General features: G+C 41.0%; 2 pseudogenes; both read right to left on the reverse strand.

Moving 5' to 3' along the window:
• Nucleotides 1-3792: 3792 nt before the first annotated feature.
• On the reverse strand, nt 3793-7076 carry LOC109687270 (B-cell CLL/lymphoma 9 protein-like; annotated as a pseudogene).
• Nucleotides 7077-7382: 306 nt separating this feature from the next.
• On the reverse strand, nt 7383-18150 carry LOC109687269 (B-cell CLL/lymphoma 9 protein pseudogene; annotated as a pseudogene).
• Nucleotides 18151-20401: the final 2251 nt, after the last annotated feature.

Here is a 20401-nt window from a genome sequence, read left to right on the forward strand (position 1 = left end):
AGCTCTATCTATATGTCATAATTGACCTCACCCCCTCCATCATTCTCTTTTATCCCTCTACCCACCATTCCTGGGAGAGTTAAAAAAGGGTGCATTCTTCCATTTACATTTATTAGTATATGATCTTTCAACCATATTCACTCTCCTGCACCATTTCCTCATATCCTCCATCCAGGGGTTCCAATTCCCCAGAAAGAACCTGTTTTGCCTTCCTTTTTTAATGACATCTTTGTTTAAGATTGTTACACGAGGTATTTCATTGTGACATTTCCATGGATATATTTATAAGAACCTGAATTGGTTCATACTATCTCTTTTCCTTTATCCCTTAGGCCCTGTCTTATGGAATGTTCACCAGGTTTAAAAATTTAATATTTATTCTTCTGTAGGAAGTTCATCAACCATACTGACCTAATTAACCTCCTATTGTGCTTCCATCACTTATAGGTGAACTCCCCTTAGTATGACCTGTTTTACAAAATATTGCGTGTATTTATAATAGGTTTATATTGTACATAGGAGAGAAAACATGAGGCTTTGACTTTTTGAACCTGGCTAATTGCACTTAAGATGGTCTTCTCCAGTTCCACCCATTTACTGGCAGATGACAAAAAGTCAATTTTGATGCTGAATAAAATCCCATGGTACAGAAATATCATATTTTCAGGGTCTTTTTGTGGTACTGGGGCTTGAACTCAGGGCCTTGACCTTGAGCCACTCCACCAGCCCAATATTTTGTGATAGGTTTTTTAGAGATAGTCTCATGAACCATTTGCCTGGGCTGCTTCAAGCCTGTATTGACACTAACAGCCATGTGTTTATTCTCATGGAAAAATATATGTTACATCCATTGGATAAGAAGCATGAGGGAGGATTATTACATGGCATTTTAACTTTATTCCAAGGAAATTACCATAGTGATTGTGCCATTTTATTTACCAGAATTTAGTACTTATAGAACTGTGGGTTTTTTTGATGGAAAAAGGAGGGACTGGCTCAGAGACTTACCCAAATGTTCCCACACAGCCTTCCCCACTTTTGGTATCCTACCCAGAGAATAAGGGATTTGAGCATTCAAGACCCTATCAATACCCACAAGACCGTCACTCAATGACTTTCTAGAACAGCCATGGAGAATTAGTGGTGTTGTCCTGACAGATCGTACACTATGAAGGAAGATCCAGAGTAGCTTTCAGGGATTTCAATAACATTAACATAGGTCACCCAGTGAGCTGTGAAATTAGAAATATCTTCAGATGATCAATCACTCACAGACACACCCTACCACATGCATAGTGTCACATACTAACACAGAGTCACATGCTCTCACACTCTCACTCAAACACTCACAGTCACATACACTCACATGCTTTCTGTGTGTTTTCTTTTTTCTCTAAAATCTTTATAGATATCCAAGCACAGAACTTTCTAAAATTGTAAGAATTCAGGAAAATAAGGCCTCCTTCTGCCCATGTAACTAAGCCCAGCCCTGACCCTGCAGCTCTGACATAAGACCAGCCCTGGATTCCCAGCTAACCCTATTCAATGATCAGCACTGAACAAAGACAACTTACCTTGGTGTTGGGTATAAGATGGGTTTTCCTTGTCCCTATTTTAAAAGTGACTTATGCAGAAAAAGGGACACTTAATGTCTAAGAAAAAAAAAGAGAGGAATAGTGGGGTTTTCTAGCCACGATTCTCTGTTTGCTCGTGTCCTGAGTGAGGTACAGCTCATGGTGTCTTGCGGAGACTTGTTGCATCCTGGGGATCCCGGAGACTCACCTAGATTCACCCTCAGTAACTACTTGATGTACTGTATCTCCTGGGCTCCAGGGAAGAGGCTGGAGTTTGTTGGAGTAATTAGTTACAATGGTGTTAACACAAACTGGGAAGACACTGTGAAGAGCAGATTCACCATCTTCAGAGACAATCCCAATAACCAGCTGTACCTGCAAATGAACAGCCTGAGAACTGAGGACATGATCAGGTATTACTCTCCAAGAAAGACCATGAGAGGTCTTCATTGTGAGCCCAGACATGGACCTTCCTGCAGGGGCGCTCATGACCAGCAGTGGGTGCTGATGTCCAGAGAGGGTGATGGCAATACCAGAGAGTTCAGAGTCTGCTGCTGAGCAGGTGCACAGGGAGTTTAAACTCTGGATTCCTGTCAGACTCTCACAATTCCCTTCTGTATGACAGATTATTGGATTTAAAAATCTGTGATTCCCAACAAAGCCTATATTTTAAATTTTTAAAATTTTTCTATTGCTGTGTTGGATGGTACCAATTGTTTTTGTTATCAACTCCTTACCTTATTGTCCTAACATGCTGGGCTATAATTTCTGTTGACTCAGCTTATCCATGTGAGTTTCACAATGATAAATACTAACACTCGGGTTTATGAACTATAATGCAGCATAGCATACTAGAACTTGTCATTAATGCAGATAAAACACCTTCAAGATTCCTGGCAACATTGTAAAACTCTCTCATTTCTTCATGACAGGAACCCATGTCTTGGGACATGGAAAGTACTCATGCTGTGTGGGCCCTCCAGAACCATCACAGCTCCCAAAACTTCCCAGGTCCATCAACAGCAGAGTCAGCTAGAGCTGCATGGACTGTACCATCCTGGGGCCTCCTCAGCTCAGCACATTCTCTGTGCATGTGAGGAAGTTGATTTATGAGCAGAATGAAAATCTCAGGAATCCTGTGCTGTGATGATTTCAGTGCATTTTACTGTCCTGTTATTTTAATTGATACAGTGTGAGCCTGGGGACTTGGAAGTTATGCTTCAGTGTTGATACCATGTATAGACTTATGAAAATATGACATCTGCATCATAATAGGATGTGATTTCATTTGTTTCATTATGTAAGGAAAAAATATTATTTTTCTGACACCACAACTCTGTCAAGTGGCATTGTACCAAATTTAAAGTAGGTTATATAAAATGTTTTGCATATTGGTGAAGGAGCAAAGTGTAGGAACTACAATATTTAAAACAAAAACAAAATCTTGGATAGCTTGTGACATCTGATGCACTTACACATCAATAAAATTTACTTGAGAGTTCCTAATTAAAGGACAGAAAGCACAATGAGCATCAAAGACATCACTTGGAAAGAGAAAGGTGAAGGACGGGAAGTCCTGTGGGTATCCCTAGGACAGACTTGTTCCTGCTGAAGCCAGGAGGATGCTCCTTTGAAAGTTTTGCTAGAGTTATTTTCCTGGAAGAACACCAGATATTGCAGATCCCAAAGCCAAGAGTAAAGGAGGGTTGCCAGTGGGGGCAGAAAGAAAAGACACACTTAGATAAGTGACTGGAATTGTGGGGAGGAAAGTAGAGAACTATGGCAATTGGCTTGCATACTGGGAGATACAGACTGTGCTGAAGAGTGCTTGAACTGAAAAACAAATTTCCTAATCATTACTTTTTAAATGAGAAAAAAAGAAGCCCAAATCAAAGAACAAAACCAGGAAGCAATCCTGGCAGAAGCCAATCCAAAGGACATAAGCATACAATGTTTAAGCACAGGGCGGATGGCAATACTCAAAGCCCGACTACAAATTCCCAAAAGTAGGTGCCATCATGGGACACCCAAGTCCTTTTAAAAACACCTGTTGAGTAAATGAATAATTTCAGACAAATCAAAACATTCTCCAGATCCTTCCCTCTTTCCCCAAAGCAGCCCTCAGGTCTCTGTTCTCATATTGCATGACCAATAGTCTGTCTTCCTGGAGTTCCCTCAAGGCATCTTGATAAGGATCCTCATGTACGAACTTAGCAGCTTAAAACCTCATATTTTCTGGGTTGCCAGGTCCATGGCTGCCCATGTCAGCAGCCATGACCTGTAGCCTCATCTGTGGGGAAATCATCATGTTCTCATGAGGTCCCAAAATGCCCTTCATGGATATCATATTGCCTGGAAAGCCCAGAGGCCCAAGGTGGGTATAGAGTCAGGCAGGCCCTTGTAGCAAATCATGCACATGGGACCAGCTGGGTTGATTCTCAGGATGGGCTGCCCAGCCATGGTAGATTGTGGTGCTGATGTCAATTGCTACTGAGTCCATATTGCCTTGCTGGAAAAAGGCTGATGGTCTCCTTGGGTTGTTCCATGGCATGGATGGAATTGTACCGTGGGCATGTCCTCAGTTCCTATATGTCCTGGACCTCCCATGCCAGGTAATGCTAATCCTGTTGGTCACCCACCATGCCCTGCATGTGCAAAAATCCAGGTCGAGGACCTAGGGGTATCTATGGTGTGGACCATCTTCTTGAGGAAAATATTGCAATATCTGTCTAGGCATCCCAGATGGAGTAATGTAGGGCTGATCAAACTCAGGTATTTTGGTGACTCCAGGCCAGATGACCTCCCACAAATTTGGGTCTACAAACAACAAAGACATACTGCTCCCCAGCAGTATGACTCTCTAATCTTCTCAGGGATCATATTTAGGTCCCATGTTGGCATATAGATGGATATCTCCCTTCTCCCCACCAGGAACCATTGCAAATTCACGTTCTGATCAGTACCTATCTGTGCAGACATTTCTTCTGGAAAGTCACCTCTGAAAGGGCTCAGAAGGCCTTCCACTAGTATCTGAGGGAAATGGAGTTATTTCCAGGATCCCTATGGTGCTGGGAGCCTGGGATCATCTTGTTCATCTCTGCTCATTCCCAGTGGGAGACCCACTTTTTTCTCTGCTACCTGCTGTTGATTCATCTCTTTAGACAATCCTGAGAATCTAGGGATTTTGTGAGGTTTAGGCCTCTGTGCAAGGCCAGGCGTTATCTGAGGAATCTGTAATACCACACAGAAGGCCAAAGCTGAGGCTCTGAGAAAATGGAAGGTGGAAGATGAGATGTGAGTTACATGACTGAAAATCTGACAAAAGACCAAGATACACACTGTTTTTTGCCTGAAAATGGGAGATGTACTCATTCCTAAGAATTTTCAAATGTTTATATGCAATCATGAAGCCCAGTAAGTTTGCATTTATTTCACCACCAATGTATGACTCAGAATTTATTGATTCATCCCCAAAATGCAATCTTCCCACAAGACTCCAAAAAGACACTCACATCTCCTCTGAGTAATGCCCTCTCTGAGACTTCCAACCAAGAGCTTGTTACTTAGAAGGAAAACATGAAAATAGATCACGAAAACCAACCCATCCCTGACTCTGCAGCTGTAGGAGTGAAGAACAGCACAGAATGACCAGGTGATTACTTTCAATTATTAGAAATGAAGACAGAGCAAACAATATGGATATTAGCTGTCAGGCATAAGACACCATGTTCAAAACGGGATGTGGAATATGAACAGATCTTATCCTCCTTTTCTTGTCACAGAGTCACCTCCATCACATCATCTTTGGGAAGAGATGCTGATAAACACTTGGTTGTTTCAATTGCTCACATGGGTTGTCCTTCAGAAGAAATAACCTTGATGTCCTAGACAGGGAATAAAGCTATATCCACCATTGATCAACATCATTTCAGATCTTCTCTGAGTAGGTCAGAATGAAGCAGCTTGCCTAGGAAAACCTCCGTGACTGCACCAATGCCACCTCTGCACTAAGTCGAGGGCTGGGAGCCTTGTTAGTTCCTGTGCCTTCTGCACATAATGATGGATGTCACTAGGCAGTTTGGGCTTCTGTCCTTCACAGACCCTAGAGTTTAAGGCAGCTCAGGTATTATTCACTATCCATTATGTGAACAAGATTATTTGAAACCATGTAGGTTAGATAGCTAGTGTTCATGAAAAAAATATTTGAGGAGGAATAGGATTCCAAAACGCTGGATGAGTGTAAGCCTGTTGTTAAAGTAAAAGTATGAGCGAAGTTGTAAATTTGAAAAGTTGATGTCAATGAATGCATGTCCTCCAGCTACCTAGCTCATTAAGATGGACATTGTATTTACCTGGTAACACTATCCCTATGCAATTTTTAAAGCAGAAACATAAGCCACATCTCTAACATTATCAACTATACATGCTAAACATTACCAGTTGGATTGCCTGAACCTGCATACGTTTGTAACTTGAAACACCAGTGAACACATGAAGACAAACAGTTTCCCTCTTCAACTAATGACCCAGAGGCTGGAAGCTGCACCAAAGGTCTGCACACAGAATGAATGACACAGTCTCTCTATGGATGGTCCCAGTTGCATGATGTATATTTCTATATGTTGCCATGTCCTGGCTGTGTTCACCGATCAGTCATCATGGTAGCTCCTGTTTCAAGATGGTGATGGTCATATAAAGTCCACAGGAACAGCTCTCCTGCTTTTCCTGTCCCAATGATGTGAGACTCTTCCTTTGCCACCCATTCCCAACATATGTACTTTTCTGAGGCAGGTACAAATGAACAGGGCCATGTCACCAGGGACTACAATTATGAGCTGGAAACTGGATATGAAGGTGTGCAGAATGCTACAGTTCTGTGGTCATGGAGTCTTCTTATGAGGTTTCTGAGAAAAGATATTAGAGTGGGAGGGGCTTTAGGAAATTGTTGTTTTTACTATCAACTCACTACCTCATGGTTCCACCATGCTGGGACAGTATTTCTTTCCGTTGGCACAGCTTATCTGTGTAAATTTCACAATCAAGGATAGCAACTCTCATATTTATGAGCCCCTAACGTACTGTAGCATATTAGGCAAAAACTCTCACCATTAATGCAGATAGCATAGTGCTAAGGTTCCTGGAAACACCTGTTTGAATCTGTCATTCATTCATGACAGGAAACTGTTTTTGAACATGGAAAGTTCTCATGCTAGGTGGGTCCTATGGGGCCTGTTCAGCTCCCACAGTTGTGCCCGATCCACAGATAGCATAGTGGGTAGGAGCGGAAGTGACTGTGCTGTGCCACAGCCTGTTCAGCACATTTGCTGTACATGTGAGGCTTTTGGAAAGACTCGGTGCTACTGTGTCTCCAATCTCTGAAGATTTCCATACATCTTACCACACTCTCATTTTAATTGATCCAGAGTGATGCTGGGGAATTGAAAGGAATGTTCCAGCACTTACATCAGAGATAGACTTATGAAAATGTGAATTCTCCACCATCATAGGACATGATTTCTATTTTTTATAAGAAACAATATATTTTATTTTTCTGACACCACAACTCTGGCAAGTGGTTTTGTACCAAATTTAATGAAGATTAGAAAAAACATCTTGTGCATGACAGAGAAAGGAAAGGGAAGAATCACAACATTTAAAATGAAAACAAAATCTTGGATAGGTTTTAACATCTGTTCCCATTCCCCATTAATAAAATTCACTTTAGAATTCCTAAGAGAAGGAGAAGAGAAAGCAAGGGGGGCAGCAAAGTCTTCACTAGGAAAAAGAAAGGTGAGGGGTGTGATAATTCTAGAGGATATCCACACCACAGAGCCATCCCTGCTGCTGCCAGGAAGATGCTCCCATGGAAGTCTTCAGTAGAGTTATTTTCCTGGAAGATATTTGGGTATTGCCACTGCCAAAGTGAAGAGGAGAGGACAGCCACAAGTGCAGGCCTGAGGGAAAGAAACACACCTAATCAAGGGACAGGAAGAGTGAGGAGGAAAGTAGAAAAGTATGGTGATTGGTTTGTACACTGGAATAACCAATCTGTGCCAAAGAGCACATGGACTGAAAAACAAGTTACCTAAGCTTCGTTATTTTAAAAAGAAAAATCCCCCTATACACTGAACTTAGTTCCTTTCTTGTACTTTTCTATAACACTCTTCTCTGAGGTCATAGCTTGGTTTTTCTCTACACTGGAGTTGAAAGAAAATAGTAAAAAGGTCTGAAGTCAGATTTTCTACCTAATGTTAACAGTCCAGAATTCCTGTTCTCCTGTTGTCCTGAAGACTAAGGTCTCTGCTAAAATCCATTTTACAGTATGGTACAATACACACACAAAAAAATAAAGCCCACATTAAAGAACAAAAACAGAAAAGAATCCTAAAAACACCTGCTGATTAAATGAAAGTTTGTTTTCAGGTAAATCCACACATTCTTGAACCCTCCCTTCACCCAAAACAGTCCTTGGGGGTCTTTGTTCTCCTACTACATGACAAACAGTCAGTCTTCCTGGAGTTCCCTCACTGCAGCTCTTAGAGCCTGGAAACAAATCTAGAACAGGATCAGTAGGCCCAATCTGAGCAGCATAAATCATCACATTTCCTGGGCTGCCAGGTCCTTGGCTGAACCCACCCATACCCACATCAGCCACTGTGCCCTGGGACCACAGCTGTGGGAAAATCATGATGTTCTGTTGGTGTTCCATCAGTCATTACTGGAATCATGCCCACAGCAGCAACTTGGTTGCTCATCAGGTTGGGCAGCCTGGCCATGGTAGATATTGCTGGTGTCAAACTCCAATGGTGAGGTCCCATCATGCATTGTTGGATAGAGGCTCACAGTCTCACTGGGCAGTGGTCTGCCATGGATGGAGCTTTATCAAGGGGGAAGTCTGCAGTTCCTACTGGCCCTGTGTCTCCCATCCCAGGTAATGCTAGTCCCATTATGAAGGATTGGTTGTCCATCAGACCTTACATGTGTGAAATCTAGGTCCACAACACTGGGGCTGTTTACAGCCTGGGACTTCCTTTGGAGAAATACATTGCAATGTATGGTTAGTATTCTCAGATGTAATAAAGAGGGACAGCGGGTCCATGCTAGGTGACCTCCTGAAGATCTGGGTCTGTAAACACCAAAGATATGTCATTCCCCAGCACAGTGAAGTCGTCCAGACCCACTCAGACTCCAGGTTTCCAAAGAGCTAAGTCTTTTGAGCTTTGGAACAGGTTGCTGGGGAGCCCAAATGTAACTTGTACTGGGAAACCCACCCCTCCTGAAAGTTGCATTGTTCCCAATGGGGCCATTGTGAGGGAATGGGAGTTGTGGTGGAGGAGACTGTGCAGGAAGAAAACCCTGAGGGAAACTCATTCCTTCTTGTGTTGCAATCAGAGGCTCTGGGACCTATGCCCTGTGATAGAATTGTGTGACATTAAGTCAGACCCCACTGGGACCCCAAGAGGAGGCATGCTGGGTCCCATGGCATTTGGAGAGGTCGTCTGATTGGAGTAAGAAAGTGGCTGGCTTAGTCCCATTGGGCTAAGGTTTGGCATCAGAACCATGGGGTTTGAACCTTAAATTTGAAGATTCTTTGTGGTGATGCCCATTCCTGGCATATTTTACACTAAAGGCAAGTTGGTAGAATAAGCTAGAGGGGATTTGCCATTGAAATTGACCAGTAAGATGGCATCATGTTATAGTGGGGTAGACCTGTGTATTGCAAACTTGGACATTTCAGGTATAATTGGGAGTGGGTTCTGGGAAAGGGTTGGCTCTGGTAGCTTGGAGTAAAGTGTAAGTGTACTAGAGGGAACACTTCCAGGGATATTCAGAAAGACAGTCTGGCTACCTGTATGAGGTGGGGAGGGCACCTAACTTCATGCTTCCCAGCATGGATGGGAAGACCATGGTGAGGGGTACTTTGTAGATGGAAAGATTCCAGGACTCTGGAACAGAGGCTTGAGAGAGGAAGTCCATCCAGGTGATGGGGCAGGAAGTGATGTAGACTTGAGGTGAACAGGCAAAGCAGAAGTAGAACCCAAGACTGGATGCCTGCCACAGATATATCCAAGCACTTCCACCCCAGTCCACACTGGACTGTAGGTGCTGTATTGAGGCTAGTAGGGTTACTAGAATGGATGATAGTTAGTTGTGGCAAATGGCTGAGATGGTTGTAAGTCCTTTGGACAGGAACTATTAGTTCTCTGAGATTCCACAAGTCAATGTATTAGGGAGGACTCTGAGACATGGGAAGGAATGGCATGGGCACATGTCATACTCTTGTTCCTGGTGGTCACCAAATGGCTGGGACACCATCTTTTGCTGGACAGAAAGCATTTCTGATCTACCTGGGAGTAATTTCATCATCTCCTCAGGGTGTGTCACAAACTCTCTCATGTTCTGTGGTATCATCTGAGAGTTAGATCCCATATTGACATTTAGATTGGCATTACCCTTCATCCCCTCAGGAGTCATCCCAAACTCAAGTGTCTGACCAGGACCTATCTGTGGAGGCATTCCTTTTGGAATGAGACCCCTGCAGACTCAGAAGGTCCTCAACTGATACCCAGCAGCAATCAAGAGTCTCCCAAAAGAGAAAAGTCTGGGACCATATGTATTCTCTGCTGAATTCTATCAGACGTTTAAAGAAGAACTAATACCAACCCTCCTTAAACTGTTTCATTAAATAAAAAGGGAAGGAATATTGCCTAACTCATTTTATGATTTCAAAGTTATTTTCTTGAAATACTGAATTCTAGGTTGTTATTGTTTAGTAAATGTACAAAAATAAAATAAAATGATGGTATTAAATATAAGACAAGACATATTAAATCCATGTGATTTCATATTTTCTACTATTCCACTATGATCATCACTGTTTCCTAGGACTCTCATATTTCCTCTGGGCACTGCAATATATGAGACTTCCACCCAGAGTTTGCAATACAGCAGGAAGCCATGAAAATACAGCCTCTCTCTGCTCATGAAAACCTGCCCAGCCCTGATCCTGCAACTCTGGGACAGAGGCCCAGTCCTGGATTTCCACATGACCCCATTCAGTGATCAACACCAAACACAGATCATTCACAATGGAGTTGAGTTGCACTGAGTTTTCCTTTTTGGTATTTTCAAAGTTGATGTATGTCAATTTAGAGTTACCTAGTGTGTGAGAGGATATGAGGGGAGGATCAATGTATATCATAATATGCATATATTAATGTTCAGATATTAATATCCACAAAATGTGAATTATATTAGTTTACATGGCAGGCACAACTGATGGAGAACCTCTTCAATAATGATTCCCATGATTCATGACTCACTAGCAATTCTGGATTTTCTTGATAGGTATAACCCCAAGTTTCCTAATCATAAGATTCATTTTATTTCAGAATACCAGAATATAACATGATCTAACAGCACAAAAGGACAATGCTTGTTTGTACTGTAGCATAATTATTAATAGTTACAATGCCATTGTAAAAGATAATTATATCAACACCTCTGAGTTGGTAACTTAGTTTTCCAGTATCTATTTGAAGCATTCTTGAGGTATTTAGTCAAAAATTGTACTATGAAATGCAGGTGTTAGCTGCATGTATTTTGGAATTTTTTCGATGAGAAATATGTGTTGCAGACATGTATGATTTTGAAAGTCATTTCTATAGCTCACAGCTCTGGTTGTTGGAAACCCTAACTTCTTAAAAGCAAGCAGTGCTAAAGTTCCTCAGTTTTTTTTGGATTAATATTGTGTTAAGAGAAACAAGCCAGACATTTACAAATACCACCAGATAACAATTATAGAACCTAAAAAATAGTATCAGGGAAGTCACAAGTAAAATGGATGTTAATGGTTCTGTAGCATGGAGTTTGAGATTTTAATCAGAGGATTCATAGGTTCCATTAACCAGGAGCTACTTGCTGACTGGGTATCAGTGTCTCACACCTGTAATCCTACAAACCTGGGAGGCAGAAATAAGGAGGATCTTACCAAAAAGTTCATGAGACCCCATCTCAACCAATATCTGAGCTATTTGTCACACACCTGTCTAAACAGGGAATGTGGGAAGGGTTAATTAGAAGGATAATTCATCAAAGTGAGTACGTTTGAAATAGGTAATGATTTCACATAGGTTTCAATTACAAGTTTTGACTGTGTTCTTTATCAGAAAATAACGGCATTTAACAGAATTGCATTTAAGTAACTGTAGTGTTAGCTGCTAAATGTATCCATGTGAGCAAATAGTTTCTAAACTCATATAAGGTTTTACATAATACTAAAAATATGAAATAATTATAAATTTCAACATAAATGACAGGCACAACTGGAGCATGAACACTCAAAATAATTCCCAGATGTTCATAACAGCAGTGGCAACTCTGGCATTTCTTTAATAAAAGTTTTATTATAATTTCTAACAGCTTGTTTTAATAAAATGAGGATGTTTCATTGTGGTAGTTCCATGCATGAGTACAGTGTACTTAGAACAAGTTCAACCCTCCATTATATTTTCCAATATTTCCTTCTTGCCTTTTCCAATAGTGATTGATGGATCTCACTGTGCAGTGTCATTTATATATATATATATATATATATATGTGTGTGTATATATATATTTATATATGTGTGTGTGTATGTGCATAGCATACCTTGATTCTCTTCATGCCTGTATATAATTAATCTCTCTCTCTCTCCCTCTCTCTCTCTCTATATATATATATATATTTATATATAAACATACAAAAATACTCTCAAGTATAGGTTTCTTTTTCATTTTACAATGAGTAAATACAAACCAAAGTAAAACCATCTATATGGCATTATTTTCATTATTAAGATAAATAGCATAAAATATTAATTTTGTTAAATTCTGACTGTATTATCTTTGTGGGTTTATTACCTATTAGAAGTGTTTTGCAGGAAACACCTCGAATAATTTTATTATGATCTCTACATGTTACTGGCATAATTTTTTGACTTATTAGGAGCGAAATTCAAGGGATATAAAGACTGGTTAATATAATTTGTTTCACAGATCTATAAAGAACAGATTGGAGGTATTCATTATGGCCTAGGTCAACATGACAGCTCTGGGTCAGATTGCCTGAATTGGCTTCCTTTCTATAACACTTAGTCCCCTGTGTCTTATCATCCCTGTTAAATTGCATAAAAAGACCAGTGAAATCATTGATACCAAGAAAAATGTAGAGCAGGAAGGATTAATTCTGTTGGATTCAACCATATCAATTTTGATCTTGCTTTGAACATCTTCTGACATCATACTGAAATGCAGCAGATGGCTGTATTTTAGGGTTTTGTGTAGTAAGTTGGAACCCATGTTTTTTACCGCCATGTAGGAAGTGACTCTCTTTCATGCACAGCCCTCTCCTGCCTATAGGACCGGGGTGATGGCATATGTTCCCATCCCAGCCTGAGTCAGCATTGACCTCCAGCAGTATCACCAGAATCAGCACTTCTCTTACCTTTAAAGCCAATCGTTCCCATCTTTTGTTAATAGCTTCATGCCTTGGGTATATTCCAGCTGGCTGAACTGGAGACATGAATGAAAGAGCAATCAAAGTACTAAGACAGGAAAAACTGTTAAGAAATAAGAGCAACAAGTCAGGGGGTAGGGAAAGGGACCAGACATGGGTGTCTCTTGTACAGTTTCCACAGAAGAGTGTCCCATGCTGTCCCACAGAGCGACGATGGAGGTGAACTAGTCAAAGAGTTTCACTGTGAGATCTCAGAGAACTGAGATTTCACAAACCTGCTCCCATAAAGGCCAGCTCAGTTATGAGTATATGCAGATGATTTCATGGATCCCTGATACAGGTGGGGAAGAATCCATCAGCCTCAGTGCACTTCTCAACCAGAGTCATGGGAGGTCTACCAGAAGGATAAAACATGAGGTACCCCCAGTCCCTGGGGAGATAAACTAGGATCACTCTGCTATGATTGAGAGTTGTTTGTGACATTGGGATTGTACTACATGTTATTCTGGAAAGATCCTACTTAGACCACCACATATATAATACCAAATTTTCTTGTTATAATGGTTTATTTCATTTTCCCTGGGCATAATATTAGACCAGTACTCAACTACTGTAATGCAATATTAACAATGATCCAACAAAATTATGACAAGTTATAATAACATTATAACTAGAACTGTGATGATTATGTAGAACTTCCGCTTTTTCTATATCCATTAGAAACATTTCATAGGCATCATCTTAAATAACTTTAAGAATGCATTATGATTATATTATTAGATCAGATACACACAGCACAGATCTATCCACAGATCTGTGAAGTGCAAGTGTGAAGTGCCAATGTCTGCTTCTCTCTAGAACACAGCTCTGGGGCACAGGGCCTGGATTGACAACTACATATATTCTGGGGCCTTGACATGAGCCTTAAGTTCACTTTTCACAAAGTCCTACTAATAGAATGGGGAAGCATTAACATGGTACAGAGGTGCTGCAAAGAACCCATGCACTGATGCAGGTAGAGTGGTAGGCAGGGCAGGCCCATGGTCATCTCTGTTGGATTGAATAGTATCAATTTTGGGGATTTTTCTTCATTACTCATGACTTCGCTGGGAATCCCAGAATAGGGCATGACTCTGGGATTCAGGAGAGGTAAGAGACTGGTCCCTAAACCAAAGACTGTAGGCTGAAACTCCTATGAAGGAAACTTCCACTGCACATTGGACCAGGTTGTTGGAATTGACTCCATCATATCCTAAGACACGAATGAGCCCATGCTTTATCACCAGAACCAGAATGACCCATTTCTGTTTAACTGTTATCCTCCCACCCTCTGTTCATATCCTCATGTCTGAGCTATGCTCCAAAAATTGGATTAAATTGGATTCATGCATTAATGTACAAGAGAGTTATTGAGACTATCTCTAAAGAAAAACCATTGAGTATGTGGGGTTGCAGGTCGGTGGCAGGGAAGGTGCAAGACTTATCACCTCTGCAGATCCCACAGAGGGCAGCCCCATCCTATCCACAAGACAGCAAAGGAGGTGAAAGAGCCTCAGATTTTCAACAGAGTCAGGGACCTGGTATCTTAGAAACCTGCTTGCACAGTCATTGTCAGATGCCTATACTGGGGATTGACCTAACTTATACATCATCTGAATTTAAGAGAAGTGACAGTTCAGGGACAGAGTAGACCAAAGGAACACTGAACTCAGACTTTCCTCATGTGTGAGAACCTCCTTATATGCAAATTGTTATTCAGTGACTAGGTTATATCCCCCTCTCATGCTCTGGGAACTCACAGCTTTTTTCATCAAACAGGGCTGAGGACTTTGGGGAAGGCAGGGCTGTGGTCTAGAAGATGAGTCTGTTGTGTTTCTCAATTCCTTTCCATTCTCTTTCCGGCAATATTATTAAAAATGATATATGTCTGTTGATTTTGTGTATGAAAATTTGCAGTCTAGCCAGATAGGCAACATGGAGTTCTACATTGCCTAAGTACAAGGAAATGTCTCTCAATATTTGTGCCCGTAGATGAATGGAAGGCTTTTCCTATTTTCTTTATTAAAATACACATTTAACTTTCTATTTTCCCAGATTCCTTCTTAGCCAATTATACTATTTGCTATAGAGTCATTCTAATAAATATTGACCCATTTTGATATCCACATATCTTAGTTTTTTATTCTATATTTAAATAATTTCTATTTTTAGTCTCTTTGTGGTGTTGTACTCCACAGACATGATATTTTCAATTTGACATCTTATTTCTTTGACATGTCTTGTCCATCCCTGCTTTTATTAATTCTCATTTTTCTCTCTTTTTTTTGGATTGTTTTGTTTTGAGAGCGTCTCTCCCCAGTCCTGGAGCTGTTTGCTCCCAGTCTCAGATATCCAGTACTGGTACTACATACAGGAGCCACCACATCCAGCTTTCCATATTTAATTTTCTATATTCTCTTCTTCCCCATTGACTTTCTCCTTTCCTCCAATTTTTTTCTCCATATTTCCTCAATTAGATCAGTTTGTCTCTGTAAATTTTTTTTTTGATTTCTACATTACTTCTTTATTTCCATAGATTTGGGTTTTATCTTCTCTTTTTCCAAGACTTTATTATAATAATTCTTGTTTTCTGTTGCTCACCTTGTTCCTTGTACATTTCCTGTCCCATCTCTCCTGACATCTTATTCTATTGTTGCTCCTCCTCTATCCATATTCCAACTCTACCCTCATTAACTCCTGTCATGTTACTTCACCTCACACCATTATTGCTCAATGTGTCCTCTAAACTTGTTGGAGGTGCAGTGCTGAGTGTATTAGTAATCAATACTACATTTCCATGGCCTGTGTTAGTGAAGAGCTCAGCCTCAACTGTGCCACATACACACTCTCACTATATGAATCTTTTATGTCGTGGGGGCTTGAATAGATTGGTGTGATCTGAGCTAAGAGGAATAGTAATTACAGCTTGAATTGCAGTCCAGAATGATCTTATCTAGGGAAACAGACAATAACCAAGTGTTGTATCAGCTGAGCTGATTGACAGATGAGGACAGTAGTGCGTACTAAATGCCCAAGGAACTGTTATCTGCATACAGTGTGAGTCCAAAAACCTTCCTCCTGCAGAGTTGCTCATAACCAGCAGGGGGAGTGCAGGTGCACCAGGGATTGTCCAGGATTCACAGGAAAACATAAGAAGAGCACGGTGTTCTCAGCACCACCAGGGGGCGCTCAGGACCAGAGAAAAGCAACAGGAGGAGCAGGAGAGGACCACCAGGGACCAGGAGAGGATCCTCAGGAGTAACTCACACCAGGTCCCTCCCAGGAAGTCAGTAAAGGGCTGGTTTCCAGTGAATGAATTTTATCCCCACACCTGGGAAACTGGTTCCTGTCATTCAGAGTATAAAAATGTATTTTTGTTTAAATAGAGAAATTCCTTCCACTCTTAGAGTGAAATGTCTTGACAATGATCCTCCCATTTCCAAGGCCACAGCAATGGGATAACTGTGAAAGCAATAATCACAGTGAGAACACTAGTAGTTTAGAATCAGAGTAATCTCAGTTTCTTAGAAGAATAACTTCACCATAAATAGTAGAATGATAACTGCCCCAGTCATCCTGAAATGAAAGTCACTCTTCATCACATTATAAACTGTATGAAATTTGAGGGAATCAAAATGCATGTTTTTGTAAACTCAACACACAATAAATAAATAAACATAAATAACTTAAAATGCATAAATGAATAAATGTGGTAGTACAGGAAAGAAGAAAGAATATCATACATATATGTCTGATAACAACAACTGGTCATCATTGTCTCCACCATATCCACATCTGTCAACAAAGTACTTTGCCACCGTACAAGAAGAATTACTCTTAGAACAAGTCTACTGCAACTTACTGTGGTGTTTTGGACAGTGAAACCTAGGATTTAACATTTTAAAACAGGCAACATTGTTTTCAAATACCTTATTTCATAGATGATGAAGAGGAATAGAGAAGGGGAATCACAGTTAAATATCAGCAATGGCCAGAGGAATGAGATCTCCATCTCAACAACAAGCCACACATCTGGTTATGCCCGTAATCCCACCTATGTGGATATCATTGGCAGGAGGAATGCATGCACCACATTCTTCCTGGTTTTCCAGGAGAGGACAACTGTCACCACAGCCTGAATGCAGTTCTCAATCCTTCACGGTTTAGCATTCAGCAGAATAACACATGCTTCTGAGTGGTAAGTACATGGACATACACCCAGAGCCCCATGATTTCTGTGTTCCTCTCTGTGACATCAGGAATGATCCTTGTGTTATCCTAGAAAGTCCATCCTAGGTAACTAGGGAGAATAGCAGACATGAGGCAGTAACTGTCCACTGTGGCTTGGGTCAACAGTCATGACAGCATAAATAGTGAATGTCTTGTCCTCAAATGTGTTGTTATGATGAAGTCTCTCAATTCTTTTGGCAAAGCATGGACTCATGTACTACTGGCAGTCTCTCTTCACTGGGGAAGTGATGACTCCATCTATCTCTCCTAATTATATTAAAGCAGATAATGTGGACTTAACATGAAAAATAAGAGGACAGGTAGGTTACTGAGTTCAGGAAGCAGGTTTCAGAATTTGATTGTAAGGAGCAGAATGGAGCTAGGTTCTTATAGACTCGTGAGTGTCAGTCTTGACTGCTATGGACATTATCACTCTACAGATGGTATCAATTATGAGTGGTTTTAAAAAGTCATTATCAATGATTCCATGAGCAGCTTAAATCCAGCATTAATATTTAAGGAGCAAGAGGAAGCTGAATAGATGCAGAATTCTCATCTGGGTAATGGGGCATTGATAGTAGATTGCCTGTGTCTCTTCCCCAAAAGTTCAAGATCTCCATTGTGAATAAAACGGGGCCCAGACAGCATTGTTTGCAGTTCTGGGGATTGAACCCAAGGTCTAGAACTTCCAGTGCTCTTTTACTTGAATGATGTCCCTAAGGCATTTTTTAAAAATTAATTGTGACCTACATTCTTCTTACCAGTTTCCAGGGTAGACATGAACTTCTGTCCTGCTGCCATTACCTCCCATGTACTGGAATTTTAAGTTTGTATTTCCATGTCTGTACAACAAAGAGCATTCTCTCCAGTCTCTACATTTCTGATGTCTGTGTCTTTTATATAGCAGATTAGTCGTAGTATGGAAGGCCATGAACTCATATAAGAGCAGCAGTGTAACAGTGTAATAGGAGTCCAGAGTATCTCTGAACAAAATCAAAGTAGAGGAGCAGAAAAAGGAGGATCTGTGCTAGAATCAGAACTGCAGAAGCCATTTCTGAGCTTGAGTGGACATAACAGTAGAGAAAAAGAGGGAGAAGGGGCATGGAGGATGGTGAATTTCTCCTCAAAGATGAGAACATCTTTGGAAAATTTCCATCATATTTCTAAAACTAGCTATCTCTTATAACAAATGTAAACACCTGTAGAGTTTTACAGCATGGATACTTCACAAAGCACAGAAGTATAGGACTGCCTGCCTCAGTCTCTCCACTTATATAAAATGAGGACTTCACATGCAAATTATTATTCAATCAGTAAGTTAAATCACACTCTCAGGCTGAGGAAGCTCACAGTTCTCTCCTCACACAGGGCTGGGATCTCTGGGGAAGGCAGGGCTGTGGTCTTGAACATGAGGCTGTTTGGTCTTCTCCTGAGCCTGGTGACAGCTCCCCAAGGTGAGTTTCCCCAAAATCACACTTTGGTCCAAGAGGAGGTTATCACTGAATGGGAAAGACTGTAGTGTTTCTTCTTCCCCCAGGTGTCCTGTCCAAGGTGCAGCTTCAGGAGTCAGGACCTGGCCTGGTGACAGACCCTGTCACTCACCTGTATGGTCTCTGGTTACTTCATTAACAGTGATTATTATTGGAGTCTGGAGTGGGTGGGGTACATAACTTATTGTGGAGGCACTAACTACATACCATCCCTCAAAAGCCGCGTCTCCATCACCAGAGACACATCTAAGAACCAGTTCTCCCTGCAGCTGATATCTGTGACCACAGAGGACACAGCTGCGTATTACTGTGCAAGAGGCACAGTGAGGGGACTTAAATGTGAGCACTGACACAAACCTCCATGTTGGGTACACTCAGGACCAGCAGGGAGTGCTCAGTTCATAACAAACACCACCTCAGGTCCAATGACAGGTGCAGACTCACTCAGGAACTTTATTCCTGACTCTGATTCCTACCCTGCCAGCTCCTATCACACGGATCAATGCACAGTGATTCTGGTGCTCTCTCCTGATTCAGAACATCAGAACGACTTCTATTGTTTTTCTTTTTGATGATAGTTTTGTATGATGTCAGTCATTTGCTTCCTATGCATTTGCTTTATCACTTCAGCCACACCACCAAAATATTTTTACAATAGATAATTGTTTCAGATACACTATCATATTTTGTTGGAGTGAGTCTTGCACACTCCTACATGTGCCTCCAATGGAGCTGAGACCACTGGTGCATGCAACCATACCCACCTTATTTGTTGAGATTGAGTCTCAATAATAAGTTATATTATAAGAATAAACAGTATCATCTTTCTTTAACTTTTATTTTCTGTTTGTCCTCCTACTATAAATAATGATACTTTTCCATTGCTTTTTGTGTCCACCTTCAAAAACCTTATTAAAATTGGTAGGTTTTACAATAAATTATATTGGTAAACAGTGATAATATACATGAATATTAGCAATACTCTAAGAAACTTGTGGTATCACGAGAGGGATAGTACAACTTATAATTCTATAGGCAAGGCTAACTTTACTTTGCCAGAATGGTATGCACCTGAGAAAGAGTCTAGGAAGCAAGCACACTGTTTGAGAAGTCCACTCACCTTTTATATCTAATGCAATGTTACCCTCAGCCTGGATTGGGCAGCTTTTTGTTCAGTCTGAGTGAGTGGCTAATTGGAGATGACACAGGTTAGGGAAAGGACTTTAGGGAAATATGCTACATAATATATGTGTGTGCTTGTTCTCCTGATAAGGGAGAAGATTGAGTACAACAGTAATTTTCACTGTCAAATAGGAAATGGTACACAGGGGCTGCCATTTAAAAGCAATGCTCAGTCTAAACCTCCTCTGAATGTCTTTTCTCCAATTCTTTCTCCTGAGTTAAGTGGTGACACCTGAGATCCTGCCTGCTCTGACTCTATTGTCACCTTCCTGCTGTCCTGGAGCTCTTCAAACAGAGTGCTCACTTGTCAGCCAACCTTCTGCCCACTTTCCACTGTGGCATCTCATGGGGGTGTCACCGTGCACTTAAACACCTATGGGTGATTTGTAC

This window comes from Castor canadensis, chromosome 3 (genome assembly GCF_047511655.1).
Source record: "Castor canadensis chromosome 3, mCasCan1.hap1v2, whole genome shotgun sequence".
Lineage (NCBI taxonomy): Eukaryota > Metazoa > Chordata > Mammalia > Rodentia > Castoridae > Castor > Castor canadensis.